Source organism: Sebastes umbrosus, chromosome 24 (assembly GCF_015220745.1).
Source record: "Sebastes umbrosus isolate fSebUmb1 chromosome 24, fSebUmb1.pri, whole genome shotgun sequence".
NCBI classification, from domain to species: Eukaryota; Metazoa; Chordata; class Actinopteri; order Perciformes; family Sebastidae; genus Sebastes; species Sebastes umbrosus.
In genome coordinates this window covers 1,852,428-1,875,987 of record NC_051292.1, presented here as the reverse complement: position 1 = coordinate 1,875,987, position 23,560 = coordinate 1,852,428, and the positions used below count along the sequence as shown (strand labels likewise).

General features: G+C 40.4%; 1 long non-coding RNA gene across 1 annotated transcript in view; it reads left to right on the top strand.

Annotated features, from left to right (window-relative positions):
• The window catches only part of LOC119483423, a 75,650-nt gene extending 52,413 nt beyond the window's left edge, over nt 1-23,237 (top strand). The window contains exons 3-4 of the long non-coding RNA XR_005205679.1: nt 18,165-18,366; nt 23,142-23,237. This is a non-coding gene — a long non-coding RNA (uncharacterized LOC119483423). The remainder of the gene's footprint in view (nt 1-18,164; nt 18,367-23,141) is intronic.
• The last annotated feature ends 323 nt before the right edge of the window (nt 23,238-23,560 follow it).

Here is a 23,560-nt window from a genome sequence, read left to right as displayed (position 1 = left end):
TGTGAATTATTTAAATGGAATGGAAAAATGTCTATTTTAGAGAAATACTTACGGAAGCTCGTTCATGCCAGGAAAAGAGAAAAGGAAAAAAAAGAAGTAAGGAATAATAATTAGATATTTACATTTAGTGCTGCACAATTAATCAAATATTAATCATACTCATGATTTTGGCTTCCTACATTTAAATGATCATGATCGATTGGGATATCGACATTTAAAATGCTCCGCTCAGAAAACTTGATAGAAAATTTAATTTAATTTTGGGTAAAACGTTTTTGTACAATTTAATTTTACTTCTAGTTCTTATTTGGATGCAAAGATTTGTACATTAGCAGGAATGTAGCACAACGTGGAAGTGAAAGCAGCGCTCTGTTGATATATATGTGAAAGTGCAATAAACATATTTAAAATAAAAACCTTTGAATAATCATGATAAATAATCGTAAAAAAATATTTTTTACTTTTTATTAGACTTACTTTCACAAAGTCATAAAAGGACTTTGTGAAAGTAAGTCTCTTACTATCTCTTCCAGCTCACGTCTTCCCACTATTACGCATTTCGGCTAATTGACCCAGAAATAAATATTTAAATTTTAGTGCAGAATTGTTGAAGAGTAGAGACGGTCGACTTTCATATAAATTAAAACATTTAATATAAAACATTATCATTTCAATTCTTCATGTTATTCATAAAAACGTATAAATGTTTTTTATTGACGTCTAATCCTTTTATGATGTGTTTTTCTTTAATGTTCCAGCCCAGGTATATATATCATTTACTCCCCGTGTTTCACATCTCCAACAATTGTGCTGTGCTGTAATTACCGTCGGAGGCACCTGTGCAGGAACTCCTGCCAATACAAACTCGCCGTGTTTTTCTCAGCTGCTACACGTCTGCTAATTCACCCGGAGGAGTCGAGTGAAGTGCACGCAGCCACTCTGAGGGAGTGTTTTGCATTAAAAATCCTTTTGAGCCGATGTAAGTTTGAGAAGAGGAGAGAAAAAAAAAGTCAGTCTTTAATAATGCACAATGTGAGACGGCACAGAGCAATATACATTTTTAATTACTAAAGTGACTAATATCTAGGTTTGGCTTTGAGGTTTTTGTTCCATAAAATATGCATTTGTATTTAGTTCCCTGCAGCTGAGTTGGATACACACACCTGAGCAGAGCCGAGGGCTTTTAGCACAGAGGAGGAAGTTCAATAACACGTGTTCAGGTACTACATGCAAATACGGGAATGTGAATTTTATGAAGGGGAAAAGTAAGCCATGCATACCTAAATATCTGTCAGGCTGTTGGAGCTAGTCCTACTGAAAGTCACAGACGTCTCTGTCTGGATCAAATTAATCAAATCTGACAAATGAAATGTTTTTTTGTCCTCTTGATGCCCAGAATCTAATTTTAAACGCTTTATACAACAGCAACACATGTGGTTTCATAGAAAAAGACAATAAACACATTTCATTATGTCATGAAAAGAAGAAAAGGAGCGTAATGGTGATATTTCCTCTTTCAGATATGAGAATAGAAACTTGTTTTTTTATGTCTTTAACCTTTAATTATTCAAATAGTCCCTCTAACATTTGGTAAATCTAATTCAAGGTGCAGAGAGCACTATCATGAAATGTAAAAAAGTTGCAGAAAAACGACATATGGCGGTGCACAACCAGAACGTGATCAAACCGAGGAGCAGAAACGAGACTTCTTCTTATAGGTAGTCAAAAGAAAATCATGCTAAAGTTTTTAAAACCAACAGGAGACGTGCACGAGGAACAAAACTGGATTTAAAACACATAAGAGAGACGAATTTAGCACACTGCTGCTTAAAAGGCTCTAAACTAACACAGAGTTTTGCTTCTTTCTTGGACTTTCTTGAGGTGATCCAGAGTACTTGTGCACAACGGGGGGTGAGGAGGGACAAAAAACAGAAGATTTAGCTGTGTGGAAAGTCGTCTTTTTCCACAGTTTGTCTGTGCATTAATTGGAGAGCCTTCCCTTTTTAGACGGAGTGCATTATTTATGGCGCAGCCTCAAACGCGCAGCTCCACACATTATATTTTCCCTACCAAGACAACCGAGGCTCTCCTGACACCAACCTTGTCTCCTGAGTGAGCGCCGATCCAGCCTTACCTTAGCGTTCCCCCATAAATTAAAGTTAAATGAACGCCGAGCAAAAAGTAGCGGTGGCCTTTAAGTGGAAAAGTCATTAATCAATCATGTGTCTCGTCACTCCGCCCACTCCCCCGTTTTAAAAACCAATGTCCAAGGGAGAGAAACCAGAGCGTTACATCCCACATCTTCTGTTTCCCTACAAAGATCTGCCCAGAAGGGAGAGTCAACCTACCTAATTTGATAACTTATTCCATTTCACACAGCACACAGTCCTAATTTTGATGTTGTATGCCGTTTCTTAGCTTCTCCTTTCTCTCTCTTAAACTCCCTGCATTACCGCGAGCTACTCTCCTCACACAGACAAAGAAGAAAAACCTTCCTGGCTGTTAAAAGTGTCGGCGCCCGAACTCGAACGCTGCAGCGGCGGCGACGGGGAGGCTTCTCCCCACACGGGTCGATCCGTACCGTCGGGGGAAAGTGTTTACCACGACTTCTCAAAAGTTCAATAGACGCAATATGATGTCAATTAAAGGTGACAAAAACTTTAACACTTCCATATGCAGCGGCAGCGCTTCAAAACCACAGACTTTGGGAGTGGAACTATTAAGCGGGTGCCAAAAAATGTGCCAAGTGTCCATATGTTTCATAAGGTGCACTTTTTTACCAGTGAGATTTGTCCTCAACAACCCCAGACTTTCTTCATTAGTTTGTTAGAGAAGAAGAGAAAAAGCCTTTCACTCCTCCGCCTCTCTCCAGTTATTTTATTTTAATTGTTTGATATTTGAAAGAGGCCCATGTTTTCTTCTTCTTCTCTCCTGGCCTCTGCTGTAGTTTCTGCTTTTGCTTGGCTCCTGTTAGCAGATTTTGGTCGCTTGTAAAACCTCCCGTCTGTTTCGTTATCTCTTCGTCCCATCCACTCCAAGGAACGCTGGGAGAGTTTCAGTCCAACAAAATGAGAGATCCACCACTGTTTTCCTGTTTCTGTGAAAACCTCATAACTCCTATTCTGCTAATTTGAATGTGGTAGCTTCAGTTTAAAGACGACAGGGAAAGGCCACAACTATCTGGCTCATTGAAACCTTTCAAAGTAGTTTAATGTGTTGAAGTTAAATGAGGAGGTGGACACTGAGATGCAAGGCTTTTATGCAACAGCAGAAATTTGTAAAGAATGGGAAACATTAAGACGCTGAATAGGAGATGAAGTGACAGCTTAAAGGCACCAAAATAAAAGACAAAGTCCAGAAACAATACCTGCACTGTTGCCTCAAATTTAACAAAAATGCATTTAAAGGGAACCTATTATGCTTTTGTGCTTTTTTCTTTTCTTTAGTGTGTTCTATAGTTTTTTTTATGCATGTAAAAGGTCTGCAAAGCTACAAAACACAAAGTCCCCCACAGAAACACGGCTCCTGAACCGCCTGAAACACCTTGATTTAAGTCCCGCCTTTTCTTCCGTAACGTGGTGATGTCACCAAGTAACACATTTGCATGCACCGGCTAGCTTGGCATGCTCTCAAACAAAGCTAGTTAGAGCGGACAGACGGACAGAGGGTTAAAAAGAGGTGCTGCTATTATGGTTTTTATTTGACATCAATATGAACAGGATCATGCAAACAACATTTTTAAAGGGTTAATGCAGCATTCTTTTTGTTTCATGATTTTGATGAACTTCTTGCAAAGTTGTTTATTAACAAACCCAGCAGACACAGAGCAACATTAGTTTAGTATTAGTATAGTAGTATAATAGTCACTCTCATTTTCATAATATCAGAATATCCATCTCCTCCCTCCCCGTCCACCACCTCTCTGTCACTCTCCATCATGTATAACACACAGTAATGCTCCATACATGGACCTTCTGAACACTATGACTCTGACCTCTGACCTCCTCACCGCTGTAATCCTGACATTTTTGGCATTTTAGCTCCTTCCTGCTTCGTGCTGCACATGTAAGATCTTTTTCTGGATAAAAGCATGAGCTGAACAGCTACAGTAAAGTGGAAGAAGAAAAAATCAGTCAGTCTATATCGAGATGATTCATGCTCGCTGATCTGGCAGAGCTTCGCAGGGCTCGTGGAACAGGAAATAGCTGTGAGAGGAACCAAACCAAAGAGGATGAATTAGGCATTTCCTCTGAGCCGCTGTTAACCCTCGCCGTGCTGCTGCAGGGCTTTGTCATAATACAAATATTTGCATTGGACGCGTTTACAATACAACTGTAGAGCAGGAGGCTGGTCATGTTGCTGCTGTAGGATGTTGTGTCGTTGGTTTAATCTGTGGTGTTTGTGTTCATATATTCAGAGAACAGAGAGCAGACCTCTATTCAACCCTTTCAGCTTGTTGTCTTTAGAATCCAGCAGTGATGACGAGCAGTAGTTTCCTGAAATGAATCGGCTTGTTAGCTGGTAACTTCTGGATGATGCCAGTGAATATTAGGGGTCGGGGAAAGAAATCAACACAGCATAGTATCGCAATATTATATCGATACACAGACGTCAAATATCAATCTTCTACGATATGAACTTTTAACCTCTTAACAATCAGATGTTGACAAACGACATAATTGTAGTTGAAAAAAAGTGAATTAATCACGATATATCGTTAAAATGTATCTGATAAAAGGGAATAAATCACAATATATTGCAATATATCTTATTGCAATACAAAATGTTTAAAGTCCCAATAAGATTGTATCCTGACTTAAGTATCGTGAAAATATCGTATTGTGTCATTATTGCATTGTGATAATATCATACCTTTATAATATTGTATCGTTATAATATTGTATCGTTATAATATCGTATCATTATAATATTGTATTGTTATGATATTGTATCGTTATAATATCGTATCATTATAATATTGTATTGTTATGATATTGTATCGTTATAATATCGTATCATTATAATATTGTATCGTTATAATATTGTATCGTTATAATATCGTATCGTTATAATATCGTATATCGTTATAATATCGTATCGTTATAATATTGTATCGTTATAATATTGTATCGTTATAATATCATACCGTTATAATATCGTATCGTTATAATATCATACTGTTATAATATCGTATCGTTATAATATTGTATCGTTATAATATCATACCGTTATAATATCGTATCGTTATAATATTGTATCCTTATAATATCGTATCGTTATAATATCATACTGTTATAATATCGTATCGTGGGGCCTCCCACCTCTACTGACTCTTAAAAAGTCACTTTTTAAATATGGTGTATTTTTATATGTTATGATATCTCTAATGTTTTTAATGAACACCTTTATGCCCATGTGTCAGCATGTGTTAGGTACAGCATAACTGTATTTCATGAAATGAATTCAGCCTTCATTTAAACACTGTTGTTCCAGATTCAACAGGAATATACTGTGTGATGTTGTTACTGGAATTTTTCTTTAATATAATAACATAATCTGCATGAATAATTATGACTTCTGTTTCGTTGAATCCTCTATACATCATGTAAACATGTTACGTTGTTTTTCTATCAATTCATACAGCAGAAATATACATTAAACAACATACAATAAGCGTGTTAATTGTTTATATTAATATCACAAAAAGACAAACAGTGTTGTCATTATTACTAAATAATTATCTCTAGGAAGCAAGCGTGCCATATTAACATTACATAACAACTTTGTCACGATTATTTTACCTCAAACAGCACGTATTAATGTATGTTTCTGATATTTAATATTGTAGTTAGTATATCTGTGTGTTTGTGCACTTGTTGGTGCTGCAGCAGGTAAATACCACTCAACAAACGACAGCTAACATCTTTATGTAATGAATCAGTGCACAAGCTACGCCTCCACTCTGTCTCCCTCTCTCTCTCTCTGTCTCTGAGAGAGGAAGAGGAGGAGCAGGAGGTGGTGGAGGAGGAGGAGGAGGAGGAGGAGGAGGAGGTGCGGTCCCTCCTGGCAGCCGAGGCTGCTGAAGATCTGTGACAGATGGGGCCGAGTCACAAAACTCACAGCCTCGGGCGAAATTTATCCCCCAGAACTTTCCACAGGGTGCCCAGATTTACCTGATCAGAGAGATGTGGAGGGAGGGCGGAGTGTGTGTGTGTGTGTAGGTGTGTGTGTGTGTGTGTGTGTGTGTGTGTGTGTGTGTGTGTGTGTGTGTTGGGCTCCAAAAATGTGCAGAGGAAGCCGAGGAAGCCTGGCCGCCTGTCATGGCTGACACAGAGCCCATCTGCCTCAAACCTGTGGCGCCCTCAGATCCCCCCTCCCATACACACACACACACACACACACACACAGACAGATACACACTCCACCCTCTCCACATGCCCGTCGCTCTCCTTGCCACAACCCCCCTCCCCCCCGTAAATGAAACACAGATAGACACAGACCTTATGATGGCTACACATGTCGCCAGCTTTGCATACCTTCAAATGCACCGGGGCTCTTACTTTGAAATCCACACACACGCACACACACACACACACACACACACAAACAGAGACTATAAAGAACGGAGCTTATGTGTCCCATATGTGATGCCACATTGAATATCCGGTCGAAATAGTCTTTTTCTTTCTCCTCCTCCGTCTCCATTTTAGTGTCTGAGTCGTGCTCCTCCTCATCCTCTACAACACGCTGCTGACCACACACTGAAGGTCGTCTGTTGTACGGCTCTCTGTCCAGGATGTACCTTTATAAAACTCAGCAAGATTCTGTGGTTTCTTATGAGAAGATGAAAGAGAGTCCCACATGTTGGATTTTACAGGCTCTTCTTATAGAGGAGTTCTTCAAGGACCTGGCTAGAGTTCTCCAGTGGTTTTCAGTATATCAAAGCACATTGTGATACTCTTTAAAGTCCCCATGAAGTCTCGAACTGCTGTACTGTGACGTTTCTCACAGTGAGTGGTGTACAGTTATAAGAGGGATTTAAATCAAGTCATTCGCATTTGATTGGGCCGCTACAAAGTGGGTGGGCTTATAGTTTAGCTCCATACAGAGCTAGGAGGTAGAGAGCAGAGGACTGTTGGCTCCACACCGACTTCATCCAGTGGACGTTTGCGTGTTTCCCTTGAAGGACTTAGACCTTAACCACATTGTTTTGGAAATAGAACTAGTTTTTTCACCACTGAAATCCAAGAACACGTCCCTTCCTGTCATTCTGTTCGCCACTTCGATCAAAGTACGTTGGCTAGCTAGTCGCCCAAAGTCTCATTTGATTGGATGGATTTTTGTAAACGCCCCCGAGTGCAGGATGAGTCATCAAACATTTGTTTACAGGAACAGAAAAAACTGGATTTTGATCAGATTTTGACGTAAAAATACTCTTTTTGTTACCTATATTTGGCATATAACAAAAGGTAAATGAATAATCAACACAGAGACCCGCAGCATTAACACTGGGAAATGTATTTATCTTTCCATAGGGACGTTGAAGATGTTTTGTCATTCAGTGTTTTCTATTATCGTCTCTCTATGTATCGGGTTTGGACGACGTTGTTGACCATTTAATGTGAGGTGATAAATCCTCTCAACCCACAGCTGGTTTGGCTGCGCTGTAAACAGATTGTTGTTCTTCTTCTGTGGTGTATGTGAGTCATCCCGACTCGTCACATACGGCCGCTTTGTTAGTTGTTGTTTAGGCAACAAAACCACTGTAGTTAGGTTTAGGAAAGAACTACATGGCTGGCCTTAAAATGACTACGTTGGTACAGAGAATGAAACTGAACGTTGTGAACACGGGACATGAACAGCGGTCTCCTGGATGGAAGTCTTGTGTTTGTTGGGCCCATCCATCGCCCTTAGTTTGTCTTTTCGCTCTTTAAACTATTTCACCAGAGTCACTCCCGGCACACTTTCTCTGAGCGTTTACTGTTACCGTGGATGAGTTTACATTATAGTTAAGGGAACGTACCGGTGCTAAAGGGTTCCGTGTGCGGCGGTATTGAACGCCGATGACAAAGCGTTGATATTTGATGCCCTGAGAATGAGAACGGGATGAAAAATCGTCCGTTTCCTGTTTCCACCGATGTTGCAAAAACAACCAAAGCAAAGTCATAACAATGATAATTTATTTGCTAAATTAAAACATCTCAGTAAAAATAATAAAGCTAAGTGGATTTGTGCAGAGGAGGAAGGAAGCTAACGGGTTTATACAAATCCCTCTCTGAGACAAGTTCAACTTTATTGTCTTTTGAATGAAATGCTTGTGCCCTTGACAACAACAAATATACAGAAAATAAGAGATTAAACATCAGACAACAATACAAAGAGAGATCACGTAAAAGAAACAATCCAATCATCAGATTCCTAACGTTAGAGACCTGTAAAAAGTTTGCAGCACTGTTAAATTCTCCAACAAAAAGCTGAGCTCTAACTTTACATAATTATAATTTTTTTCCAGAATGGTTTTGTTGAACAATAATGATATTAAAAAATGACTTTTTGTTTAAACCACCTCCCTCTTTAATCGTCTCTGGCAGGTCCACTGTCATCAGTTGATTATAAGATGCTGAAATAATGACAATTAGCCAATTTCAATACATACAAATACAATAGAAGAAACAGTAGGGAGTAAGGCAAAATATATTCATAAACAAAAGTTAAATAAATAGTAATTTAATAGAAATGATTAACTATTGAATCTCAGTGATTCGATCTGGGTCCAGTTTGAGTTGATGAAAGTTTCTCCTCCGGTGCACTTTAAGACTCCCATGTTGCGTTGATTAAACTGCCGTCACCACGGCGACAGATGAGGAGTCGCGAGTTGTAGGGCTTCTAATTGGGGAACAAAGGTGTGTTGTTGTGGCTGCTGTGGGTGTGTGAGGTGGTGCTGATGGTGTGTGTGTGTGTGTGTGTGTGTGTGTGTGTGTGTGTGTGTTGGGAGGTTGTCCAATTTCTTCTTCTTCTTCTCCGAGACGTCCACTTTTTTAGCGCCCGCTTCACTCTGTAATTAACACCTGCCTCTTCAGTATGGCGGCGTGACGGTGCTGCGCCAAAATGCCCCGAGCACGGGTGTGTATGTGTGTGTGTGTGTGTATGTGTGTGTGTGTGACAGAGAAAAGTAAGTGGAGAGATTGACAGTCTTATCATTAGTTGTTCTGATTGCCAACATGTGTGTGTATAACTATGTAAAATGTGTGTGTGACAGACAGAGAGTCAGCAGTATCATTAGTGGCATTGCTTCAACACACACACACACACACACACACACACACACAACTCCAATTTTCAAAATGTGTCTTATTTTCCTTTTAGCTCGCGGCGTGTTTTCTGGTGGCTTTATTTCCCCCCTTCCTCCCCCAACAACCAAAAAGCCCTCTGCTGCTGCTGCCAGGAGGCCGGAGAGACAAAGAAACTGAGTCTGAGCAGAGACTTCATTTCCCAGAGATCACCTGTCAATCACTGAATCACAACCAATATCCGGTTTATTGTCAAGTAGGTTTTCACATACAAGGAATATGATAATTAGTGCATAACATAAACATATAAAAGAAAATTAAATTTAAAATAAAAGCAATTGCAAAAATAATAGAAAAAACATAAATAGTATAGAAAAAAATTACTATACAAATATAAAAAAATATTGTAAAAATATGTCCAATGTATGAATTAAAATAAAAGATGTATGGAAGAAAATTACAATGTAAAATCTGAGAAAAATACTATAAAATATGTACAATATATCTGAATTATATGAAATATGTATGGGATTTTTTAAATAACATTATGAAAACATATTATTAAATATATGTACAATATTTGGATTAAACTGAAAGATGTATAGAAGAAAATCACAATAAAAATATGAACAAATATTATACAAATATATATATATATACAATATATTAATTTAAATGAATTATGTAGAAGAAAATGACAATAAAATATGAAACAAACGTTATAAAATATGTACTATATATGGATTAAACTGAAAGATGTATTGAAGAAAAACACAATAAAAATATGAAAAAAATATTCTACAAATATATACAATATATTAATTAAAATGAATTGTGTAGAAGAAAATTACAATAAAATATGAAACAAACATTATAAAAATATGTACAATATATGAATTAAAATGGCAGATGTGTAGAAAAAAATCACAATAAAAATATTACAAAAATTTAATATATGAATTACAATGATCGATGTATAGAAGAAAATTACAATAAAAATATGAAAACATAAAGAAATATGTACAAAATATCAATTAAAATAGGATATGTATAGAAGAAAATTACAATAAAGATATGAAAAAATATTCTAAATTATTATTTTTTATTAGAATGAAAGTCGTGCAGTTTTTAGAAGTGGTAGTTTTATGTAGAAATGTGCACAAGAATATGCGATGTACAGAGATATAGACCCAAAGATGTGCATTAATGTAACGCATATATGCATATTGCCTTTCGGTTGCTAGGGCAACCACTTTGGTCCAAGTGTACTTCCTGTCAGCTACTGCGTTTACAACCATTGGAACAGGAAATACAAAGTGTATCCTTTGATTTGTGATTTCTGTTGGTGTTGCACTTTTCTTTTTCCCTTCTAATCTATCCAAAATGGGTCTGTAGATGATGATGGGACACTCAAGTGATGATGATGACAATATAATGCACTCTAAATCATAATAAATATGCATTATTTATGTGTAATCTGATCAAATATTCCCTTTTAAGTCATTAAGAGTCAAGCTCCTCCCTGATAGAAGACACATATTTATAGAATAAACAATTAAAATGTAATCAATAACAAATCAAAGGTGAATGAAAGGATTAAATATGTGAAACCACACATATGCTAAAGGAAATGTGTGTTTGTGTGAGTGTTAATACGCAGACAGATTTATATGTTTTCACATGTGAAAGTGTGACATTATCCTGTATGTGTGTGTGTGTGTCCCTGCAGGACACAGAGCTTTATGACTGTACTCTCTGTACTGTATTAATAGCCTCAGCTGAGGTTATGTGGGCCCTTGGGTGCCTGGTAAAAACTGTCCTCCTACACAATTGAGCGTAGAGCCGTAATTTAGCCCCGGGCTCACCTACCCACAGCCACCTAATGCATGCTGGGTATTCACATGTGAATGGTACTGGGAGGCTGCTTTCACTTTGTCTCCTCATGCGTCACATACTGGATGACATGCAGACACTGAAGGGCTGCGAGGACTTTTATATCCTGCCTCTGATCTGTAAGGTGTCTTTAGTGTTGTTTGTCTGGGGAACGTCATTGTCATGTTGTTTTCAAATGCTTTTCATCTTTGCACTTTTTGGGAACGTTACCGTGCATTTGGGGTTTTACATTTATCACAAATATCAAGGACTTTTTAAATTATTTTGTGTTAATTGATTTCCAATAATAAATATATACATACATTTGCATAAAGCAGCATATTTCGTCGACTACCATGTTGATAAGAGGATTAAATACTTGAAAAATCTCCCTTTTAAGGTTCATTTTGAACAGATAAAAAATATATTGTAATCGATTGACAGCTCTAATATTAATATATAAGCATTAAAGAACAAGAGAGATACTTAAAAGACATAACGTTTCACAGTGTCTCCTTCCTGTTAATAAGGATTCAGCTGTGTTTTTGTTGAGTCGTGTTGAAGACGTCAGGAGGAAATAAAGCCTGAAGCGTCTCCCTGAAGGTAACAGTGTGTGTAAAACTGAATAAGTAAACTAAAGAAGATGTCATAGATTGATTGATGCAGACTTGTTGTGATGCTTCACCTGTCGGCAGGATTTGAAAAGCCTTCAAACGCATCTCGAGTCGTGCTTTGTTTCCTCCACACACCCACTCAGCACACTTCAATTAGTTGATTGTTGTCAGAGACGGAGGATGAAGTGGGTCTCTCTGTTACCTGCTGCCCTTTAAAAAGCTGTAATCACTTCTTTACGAGCTGCTGTCACTCATTTAAAAATGCTGAAAATCTCTCGGACTAAAACTCAAATGATTCTTAGAGAAGTCAGATGGTAGTCGGTTGAACTTCTTTCTCTCATCGTGCAGGATTTTGTTTTTATCATTTAAATGTTGGACTGCTTCAAAGTTTGCCCGTTCAGTCTTTCACTCTTAATGATCCGCCTTCCACAAACTCGCTGGGTGCAGAAGTCACGTCTCGGGTCTGCATCGGCTCCTAATCGCCCACAGTTACCGCCGCTTTCTGGGAGGGCGGGGGGGGAGTTAGTGCGTTTTTTTGGCCAGGAGCCGCTGAAAAGGCTCATAAGCAAAATGAGGAAAGAAAAAAACACAAAAAAAGCCTCACAAATCTGACTTTCAGGAGTTTGGAAAGCGGCCAACTTCATCAGAAATGAAGAGAAAAAAAGAAAAGCTCAGATAGTTTCATATGGAAACAGACACATTGTGGTGAACTGCACACTCACATAAAAGGCCTGTGCAAATATTGAAAGTCTCCCTGAGCCAAATATCCCTCACAGACACATTTATTTATATGTATATATATTTATTTATATGCTATTCCCCTGGTACTTATCAAGATCTGAGCGGTTAACGTGGGGGGCAGCTGGCAGCGTATTCACTCTCCCATCACATATGATGGAGTGTAAAGGCTCCGGACACCCGGATGTTCCTGAAAGCACCACATAGAGAAGAGAGGAAGATGAGGAAGGAGCGAGGAGGAAGAAAAGAGAGGATGGGTAGAGAGGCTGCAGTGAAAGAGAGGTGAGGGAGTGAGGAGGACACAGAGACAGAGAGACAGAGGGAGAAGAGTGTGGCGGACATGTTGGCGGTCACGCTCTGCTGTCACCTTCTTTTTGACCGGAATTCATCCTCCCCTGGCGAGTTTCTCCCATCTGTTCCTCCAACGAGCAAAACTCTGCAGCTCCCACTGCTGCACGGCACGCTCACAAAACCACCACCAAATACAAAACACATTTTAATACTCAATGCATGTTTGTTTGGTAGCTTCAATAATTCAGATGCATGAAGTTTATTGAATCAAACACTGAATAATGTCACTGTAAATGTTCATACTCAAATCTATATACTATAACCTTCATGTACACCCATTTTCTGGGGATTATTGTGCAGCCTCCTGGGAAACCTATCCTGACAGACATGCACTTTATGTTTATTTTAACGCTGTCAATCGATTAATATATTGAATCACGATTAATCGCAAATTAATTTATCTGTTCAAAATGTACCTTAAAGGGAGATTTTTCAAGTATTTAATACTCTTATCAACATGGGAGTGGACAAATATGCTGCTTTATGCAAATGTATGTATATATTTATTATTAGAAATCAATTAACAACACTAAACAATGACAGATATTGTCCAGAAACCCTCACAGGTACTGCATTTAGCATAAAACAATATGCTCAAATCATAACATGGCAAACTGCAGCCCAACAGGCAACAACAGCTGTCAGTGTGTCAGTGTGCTGACTTGACTATGACTTGCCCCAAAACTGCATGTGATGATCATAAAGTGGGCATGTCTGTAAAGGGGAGACTCGTGGGTACCCATAGAACCCATTTTCATTCACTGATCTGGAGGTCAGAGGTCAAGGGACCCCTTTGAAAATGGACATGACAGCTTTTCCTCGTCAAAATGTAGCGTAAGTTTGGAGCGTTATTTATCCTCCTTCACGACAAGCTAGTATGACATGGTTGGTACCGATGGATTCATCAGGTTTTATAGTTTCATATGATACCAGTATATTCACTCTATCTAAAAATCACAAGTTACAATAATGCAATAAAGAAATTAGTGACGTTAAAATGAATTTTGCGTTAATTATTACGTTAACTTGGACAGCCCTAATCATGTACGTACCTTCTTTTCTGGGGGTTCTTGTGTTGCATCCTGGGAAATGTAGGCTAATGTAATTATCCTGACAGAAATGTACTTTATGTTTAGAGGAACTAATGTCATTATAACATGCGTACCACCAACTTATTTTGACTAATGAGGAGTTACGTTTAATGTTGGAAACAAAAAGCAGGTCAAGATTTTTGAGAGTGGTGAGAGAAAGAGCTGGGAAATATGATGATATGTATCGTCAAAACTATATAATAATATCGATTGTTTTTATTTTACTGTATCGTTTCTATCGCAATAAACGCTAGGCCTATATTTATTTATTTTTTCTTTATAATTTCAATTAAAACTGTTATGTTCATTTTGTACTCAGGTTCTTAAAATGAGAAAATACTCAGTATTTAATTGACACAGGAGTAAAGAGACACAAACATCTGCGACACCAAAGACGACACATCTCCTTTACTTGTCCTTCTTTAAAGGGAGCGGTGTCTTCAGACGTCACTGTGGGGACAGAAAACGTCCTCCTGGTGTTTTGTCTTCTATCAGCTGAAGACATCTTACTGAAGGAGCGTCTTTGTATTAACTTTTTAAATTCCAATTACAAAGGAGCTTTAAGATCTCTCAGCGGAGTTTGACTTAGAGTCCGTGTTTGATCTGCCCTCCTCCGCTGGGACCTCCTCGTCTTCCTCCTCTCTTCACCTTCTCCCTCCTCGTATTATTCCTCTATCGCTCTTCCCCCTCTTCGCCTGATTCCTTCCTTTCCACCCTCTTTGTCTCTCTCCTCTTTCTTCCTTCCCTGCTCTTCCTTTTCTTTCCTTTTTTCACCTCTTCCTTCTTTGAAATCTTTTTTTCATTTCCCTTCTCTCTTCCCCTTTCATGGCCTTCTTTTGTCCTCTCCTCTTCCTCTCCATCTCTTCTTCTTCTTTTCACCCTTCTTCCTTTTCTTCATTTCCTCCTCCTCCTCTCTCTCTCTGTCTTCCACACCTCATCATCTTCACCTTCCTCTGTGCCTACCCCCTCTTTCTCCTTTCTTCATCCTCCTCTTTTCTCACTCCTCATCCTCTGGCTCCTCCTTCAGCCCCCACTTCATATCTATCCTCTCCTGCCTCTTCCTCTTCTCTCTAATCCCCTTTCTTTTTCCTCTTCATCCTCTTCTCATCATATTCTTCCTCTGTGTCTACCTGCCTCTTCCTCCTCTGAGGTTCTCCTCCCTCCTTTCTCTTCTCCTTCCCATCTTCTTTCTTTTTCTTCTCTCACTCTTCCCAGCTTTCAGCTCTCCTTTATCCCCGACCCTCTCTTCCTCTTCCTCCTCATTTCCCTCATCCTGTTTACGTTCTTCTTCCCCCTCCTTATTCTCCCGCTCTTCTCAAACCTTTCCTTCTTCCTCATCCCTCCTCTTCCTCCTGGCCTCTTCCCATGCTCCTCTTCCTCTTTTCCCTCCCTAATTCCTCATCTTCCTCTCCTCCTCCCTTCCCATTACAATTGTCTTCTTCTTCCTCTTTCCCCTTCTCATGTTACTCATCTTTTTTCCTCCCTCCTTGCCTTCTCTCTTCCTCCTCTCTTCCTCATCTTCCTCCTCCTCTGCAACTACAATCCTCTTTTTCCTCTGAGTCCTTGTACTTCCTCTTCCTCTCTCTCTCTTTCTGCAGTCCGTCTCCACACTTTCAGCCTCACCTTGGATATACAAGTGGTGTTAAGGGACAAGAATAAGGTGTGTGTGTGTGTGCACCTGGTGTGTGTGTGTGTGCATTGTGTCTAATGTGTGTGTGTGTAGAGCAATCCTCCAGTGGCTGCTGAACGCTCCCTTTGTGGCTGCAATAACAGCAGCCGACAGCTTACACCTTGCTGAATACCTCCACTAACAGTGTGTCGACGGCATAGCGCCTCTGAGTGTGTGTGTGTGTGTGTGAGAAAGAGAGAGAGCAAATCCGAAGCTACCTCGCTACCTATTGGACTTAATAAAGGAGTGTCTCGGTAACCATTACCCCCACAGCCATGCAGAACAAATTACATTTAATGGGGTTTCTTTGCCCCCGCACTCGTTTTCACCGTTCGCTTCAAAATTTCAATTTAGTGCTTAATGCTAAGGTTTCCTTCAATGTATTATAGAGCAATATTATACCAATTACGGCGTCTGCGAACATTAAATTAAATGCATTAGCACAATATTGGAGAGAAAGGCAGCCGTTTGAAACCAGTTCTGTTCCAAAGCGATGCAGGCAAATGATCCGGGATATGAAAGCCGCGCAAAGAGGCTTGACATCGAAATGCAATTATGGTTGTTGTCTTACAGTTTTATCTGTGCTGAATCATTTACTTTTTATATTCCATATGGATTCTGTGGAGCCGACACTGTCTTCATTTAACACGGTGCAAATCAGTGAATGAGCTCTGACTCAGTGTGTCAGACTGTGGAGGGTTTATCAAAATGATGTGAGATTAGAGTTCACAGGAGGGAGGTGAACGTTTAACCCCGGCCTGATTCGTGACAACTTCTGGGCCTGTTTCTGGGCTCTAGTGGCTGTTGCTGTACTTGTACTTTTATAGGTTTTAAAGACAATTAATGTAGTTTTACACACAGTATGTTTTTACCATAAAGTGAAGCGAAAGCATCTTGATCGCCCCCTGGTGGCTGGTTGCAGTATAGGCCAAATTAAGATGTGAAATATATATATATATATATTTTTTATAGGTAGCTCTTATCATGCTGATGTTCAAGTGTTCTTTTGTCTGATAAGTTTGGTTTTAATGAGTTATTTGATGATATAAAAAGGAGGTGAAACGTTATGATTGATAGCTGTGATTAAGTGGAGACTCATTGTCCATTTTTATATACAGTATAACACATTCTCACTCCCAACTCGCTTCAAATAGCGATGCTTGGTCAGTGGCCCTAAGCTTCAAATGTATTCTTCATACAACAGTTTGTGTGATATCTTACGAATCTTCTTAATTTTTCTTGCGTTCTCCCACGAGTGTTCAGCAACACGTGTCGATTTCCGCTTGTTACATGAATACAGTCTCTTTTCAAAATAAACTCTTAGTAAAATACGTACGGACACAACGTAACAGAAGTACCAAAACACGTCACAAACTTCACTAAAAAACACGTCATAAATGTAACTTAAAAATAAGGGACCCGAACACCAGTCTCCTCGTTGAGAGTCCTGTGTTTGTTTGACCCGTCCTCCATCAGCAGTCTCTCTCACTTTGTATTCTACATCACCAGCTCTGAGTGTGGCATATTTACCAGCATAGACTTGGTGCCTTGCTCACCCCTTAAAACCAGCATGGCAGCATCATCTCCAGATAGTCTCTCTAAGGCCACATGTGAGGTGTTTGCCCCCCCAGCGAGGGAGGAACCAAAGCCTACAGCGGCGGAAGCAGTCCGGGTAAAGACAGAGAAGGAAAGAAGAAAAAAAAAACAGATGGCTGGCCGGGGACCAAGTCGGGGACCGGTCACGTGACGGGCGGCGTGCCATGGAACTTCCTGCTCGCTCTCCCTTTCTGTCGCAGCAGTTGGTGTCACTACTCGCGCCGTCTGCGTGAATTCGAGGCCCCGGCTGAACAGATTGGCCAGTCGGCGAGGATCATTCGCAGAAAACTCTGCTAATCTCCCACCGGCTGCCTCGACCACACTCACATACACTGTCTCTCTTTCTGCCTTTCCTCTCCTCAAAACTGTGTCGAGGGAGGGCAGAGGATTTACTAAACATGTCATCATGAGCTCCGTTCCAAACCGAGATACCCACCATTCGGAAAAAAAGAGAAATACCTACTCTTACAAAATAATGCTTTCAAGTTTTTGACCATCTTAAAGGGATATTACACCACATGTATGTATGTGAGTGTAGCAGGACGTATCTGTGCTGCTGAAGTGGAGAAGTTTTCAAACTAACTTTTATTTAAATACAGTTTTTCTGCATAATCAAGTTCACATTTCAGTTCAGAGTGCTTTACAAGGGAAAAACAGGAGCAGAGAGACAACAATAAACACATAAGAACAATAAGAAATCATAATGCTATCCCTGATTTTGATAAACATTCACTTCAAACAAAGGCTCTGTCTTCGTGTCCCCACGTCTCTTTAGGCCTTTGGGCTTGTGCCTCTTTGTTAAACATGATGTTTTCACCCTCCTCCATTTCCTGAATCACAATCTAGTGTTACAATGTGTTAAAGCTGCTTTTAAGACGCCTAGATTTCAAGTTAAATCCAAACATCAAATCTTAAAATGGGTCTTTCTCTGTGTTTCCTTCAGCATCCTTCCTGCGTCCAGCCTGGTGGGGTTTTTCCTTTTTGTGTGTCTGAGAGGCGAGCGGAGCCGAGCATGAAAGTGACTTCCTCGATCATCTCTGCAGCCCGCGGCGTTCTCTTCAATCCCTCCATCGCCGTGATGGACTTCAGGGTCACGACTCGCTTCCTCCTGGAAACTCGCCTTCGCTGAGAGGAGTCTTAAGATGGTGAGAACACACACTCATGTACACACACACACACACACACACAGGCAGGAGCACATACAAACACCTCATTTACACTATCAGACCACACAAGTACTCATCTAAAGATACATTTACTGATATATAGTTTAGTTGTGTAAGCTTGGTTCATATGTAGGACAATGGCTCACAGATGTACACATATTAAGGAAGCATATAGATAATAAATATGAAAGGATCTTTACTCTCTTTGAGGTGTAAACTGGTTATCCAGAGCACCAACAGCTAACGACTCCATAAACTCAGGCGCTGCGTTGCTGCTCTTCTCCGTCTCCAACAGCATCTCTCATGAATTTAATAAGAATAGCAGTAAAAGTCAGTAAAGCTCGGCAGCACTGCTGCGTGACATCGCTGCGTGACATCGCTGTGTGACATCGCTGTGTGACATCGCTGTGTGACATCGCTGTGTGAGCTCTTTGAGTCTTTACAAGAGAAATCCTTCCCCGTTAAAGGACCATACTGTCGTTTCTTTTAAAGGAGTACAGAACAACATATATGCTCTGCTTTTATAACACAAATATCCCATTTTTTAAGGAGCTGTTTGTAACAAATTTCATTTTTAAAGGTTTTGATTAATTGTTTTAAAGATGAAAACAGCTCAAAGATTTCTCACAAAATGCATATATTCTATAGCTTTGCAATCTAACTAACTATCATCGACGGATTTGATGTTTCAAAGTAAAGTTTTAGACCTCGAGACATCTGCAGTCATCACATATCTCCGTTTTCTGTCTGAAAGTTATCACGTTTCAGGCTTTTGGCTCCGGCTTTAAGTCCAAAATCTGCACAATAACACGGCACAAGAGCAGAGGTCAAAGTACCAGAGTAGAGTTTTAGTGTTTTCCAAATGCAGATCAATTCATGTCTCTGACCTCTAAAGGAGACAACAAGCAGCATCATAAATCATGCTGCTTTATTCATGCTTAGTTAGTTTTCTCTCTGATAAAACAACACTAATCGTATCAGCTACATTATTATAGAACTACTCACCATTACACCCTCTGTGGATTCAGCTCATACTAATACAGAAGAGGAGAAGTTAAACTGTATAACAGGCCTTCATGCTGTTCTGTTGACAGTCGTCTGTCCCAGAGATGTTACCTGGAGCTGGGATGTTACAGTAAATGTGGCAGCAGTAGTTGACTCCGTGTCGGCCGGTCAGCAGCTCTCAGTATCTCATCTCACTTTCAATTGGCTGAACAACTTCAGGGTTGATCATGTTCCTCTTGTGGAGGAGACGGGCAGTGCTCTGGAGATGTGACCTCTCATCTTAGAGAGGAAGTGGTGGGTATGTGTGTTCCAACAATTTGTGATATTCTTTCAAAGTTTTGCACATTTCTGCAAAACTACGTTCAGTGGCAGTATTTCATCACCGCAGACACCCAGTTGATAATACTGCAAATATATAAATATTGCAATACTTTCATCAGTGGGCCAGAGGCTCAATCACCATCGTGTTACCTCCTTCGCCGATAGATAGTGATTTAACAGGCATTTATGTAAATGAAAATCTTGGAGGTTGCCAACTAAAGCACTTGGTTATGGTTGAGGAAAGGTCCTGGTTTAAAAAAGGCCAATATGAACTGTTGGATTGGGATGCAAACTGCAGTCTTCTCCATCAAAGGATTTGTCCATTCGCCTCACTGACCTCCCAGCCTGGTCTCAGTCCCAGAGAGCAAGTTACCAACGCTTTGTCACGGCCATCGGTGTGTGATACCGATGTACAAGGCACGCTATAGTGGCGGTATGAAACGCACCGTGCGTTCCATTAACTACAATGTAAACTCATCCACGGCAACAGTAAACGCTCAGAGAAAGTGCTATTTGCTTTACAAACGTAACAACCTTGTTGTTGTTTCCTAAACCATGAACCATAAAGCATGAACCCAAGCAAGTGTTTACGGATGTGTTTACTGCAAGCAAAAGATGACGCCGAGGGGTCTGACAAAGCGTCAGTATGTGATGAGTTGGGACCTCCGCACCTTTGTTCTGTGTTTCACTTCATAAAGGACACTTTACATTTAGCATTAACACTGAATGTTGGCATTGGATGTAAATTGCGGGCTGCAGAATTGTCCAATATGAATATGAATCCTAGGAGACTGGGCTGGTTAGTTCAGTCGGTAGCAGAGTCCTTACTGAGTAGTTGACTTCTTCACTGGTGTGTCTAATGTTGCTCTTCCATTAGAACGTGTTAGAAACGGCCTCTGCCCTTCAGAGTTTAACCCCGGCAGTGAGATTAGGCCCGCCGCTGCCCTCCGAGCCGCTCCGCCTGCAGAGAAATGTGTGTACAAGTGAAACTCCGCTGTGCGACAAAGCCACACTGGATTTATTAAAATCCACTCCAAAATGTACTCGTGCTTTATCCGGCAGAAAACGAGAGCACCGTTTATACCTCTTGGCGGCGGCTGCGAGGCGGCTGAGGAGACGAGCACCCAGTGTACTTTAAATGTGTGAAATGCGGCGAGGAGAGGCAGCGGGGACCACCAGGTGCTGCCTCTCCACCTCGAGCCGGCCGAGGAGCGCTTCTCCTCTCCAATAACCCAAAGGGCTGAGATGCCACTCGCAGCAGCCGAGCCAAAAGACATTTCAAGTGTGCACTTCAAAGGGGCCTTGGATTATGTTCGCGCACAGTCTATCCTGAGGGGATCCTTTGAAGGGAAACTTACTGCAGAGCCACTGGTGGCCGCTCAGTCGCTCTGTATGTGTGTGTGTGTGTGTGTGTGTGTGTGTTTGTTTGTCTAAACCCATTTTACTCACTGCTCTTGCCACTGTGCTGTGTGTTGGGAGGGGGTTCCTCCTGCAAAAGTTTATATGTAAACAGAATTTAAAGAGTTTTAGTCCAAAAAGTCGAGAATTGACTTTATGAATATGAAGCTTAACTTCCACATTTCTAAAACAAGGAGATCATCACAATAGAGCATTAATACCTGCAGTGTTATATGTTAGAGCATAATGTTTATTACATTAAGTTTACAACGTGGATCTTATAAAAAATCAATTCAGCATAGTTTCGCGATATTTTGCGTGGCAATATTGTATCACTACACGGACGTCAAGTATCGATCTTTTATTATATAAACTAGTAATGTCTTAAGAATTCAACGGGCGCTATTCTGTCTTTCAGAGATTGTAGCGGGCTCAGGCTTAGAGCTAGAGTTAAGATACTGGTGTCATATGAAACTAGAAAGCCAGAAGAATCCATTGGTACCAACCACGTTCTGTTAGAAGGAAGTAGGATAAATAACGCTCTAAACTTACACTAAATTTTGGCGAGGGATCCCTTGACCTCTGACCTCAAGATGTGTGAATGAGAACTCTGAGATGAACTGAGTGAAAACTGTATCTTAGTAGATAAAACACATGTTGACAAACTGCATAATTTGCAATTGAAAAAAAGGTGATAAATCATAATATATCTTATTGTAATACTTGTCTGGCCTCTGGTGATTCCCACTCCTAGTAAACATGATGTCAGAGGTCACTCCAAAATACTATAAATCAGTATTTAGTACAGAGAGAGATCCACATTTCATATTTTGCACATATTCATATTACACTGTAAGTTATGTAAAGTAGTATAACGCAGATATGCATACTAGGTTTAACATGCCAAACACTTAACGACCTTTAATTATGTGGTATGAAATAGAAACTATTTGATCAAAATGAATATGAAAATGAATTTCTAACATTAATCTAAAGATCAAATGTTACTCAAACATACTGTAAATGTGTCTTGGAAGGTGGCTGCTGAGTAGAGAGAGATCCAGTTTGTCATTTTGGAAACCAGAGACCTTGATTTGCAGGTTCCCAGCGACCCGATGTAACATCAACTTTTTGATTCAGTTCAGCATTTCATCACGTGTCACTGCAGCGATGCAAAGGTGGCGGCTGATTAGCAGCTAACAAATTGCACGTCGCCGAGGGGAGGCAACAAACATCTGTAGGACACCTGCAGCCGCCGATGCCAGGATATGAAACACCGCGGAAAATAAAGGGACGCGGGGGGGTGTTAGGGAAAGAGAAACAACAGCAACTCTGGCAGGCGATTATCATAATTAAAGCCGCATCAATTAAAGAGGTCAATCACTGCGCGGCTGCCACCTTCCTCCGCAGATGGTGAAATTTGTTTAGAGCTGCCTCCTCCTTCCTGACACTGCAGAGGGACGCAGACAGAGCTGCTCTTTACCAACACTTTGATACATAAACACACAGATGTAAGAGCACAATTACCTTCAACATACTACCAGCTTAAATGCATACTGATGGAACTTTAGGATGCTGACAGATGATGATATGGACATTCATCAATAAACATGCATATTTAAGGCTGTATTACTTTGATAAACTACTGTATGGTAGGGGTGTGAATAACCAGAGGCCCCAAGAAACCATGTTATCACCATATTTAAGTTAGAGTATTGCGATTTATTACCTTATTTCAACTGTAAATAATAAAGTTCTTGGTGATGAGGTCATGTGACATGTGTTTGATGTATATGAATCCATCCCAAATACATTGGGAGCGTTTCACTGTAGACCGTATGTGATGCAATCCCATTTAAGAACATTGCTATTTAAGTCTCAGCTGAAAAACATGATGATGCTTTTAGAGCCAAGTGTTTCTGTATATTGGCCGGGCAGCAAATGCAGTGTCCAAATTTAAAATACACTTACATATTCTATTACTGGACTACACTGGTAGACACTGGTTAAGCTCATATTTCCATTTACAGGGAGATGCTGTGAACTCCAGCGGGATCTGCTCCGGGTCCCGGAGGTCCACCTTAAATCAACGGGGAGGGATTCGCTGCGGCAGCTTCGGCAAAGGTAGGACCGATAGAAAAAAATAGTCTTCCAGTGTTGTAATTTCCCAGTAAATTGCTTATCAGTATCGGTATCTGGCCTTTCACGGGTGTTGATGAACACATGAGCCAACGCTGGGATTAAACATGTGAAGCGGTCTCAGATTCTCTCGCCGTGAGGTCATCTCTGTGGCGTAAACAAAAGGGGCGGAGCTGTGGCTCTGTTTAAAGCAGCCGCTGACCTGCGAGGCGAAGTGTGGGTGGGTGTAGCGGCCGCGGGGCCCCGGCGGGGGGCCAGCTTCCACCCAAGATGAGGACTGACACCGGGGTTCAGGGGTTAATTTGTGTAA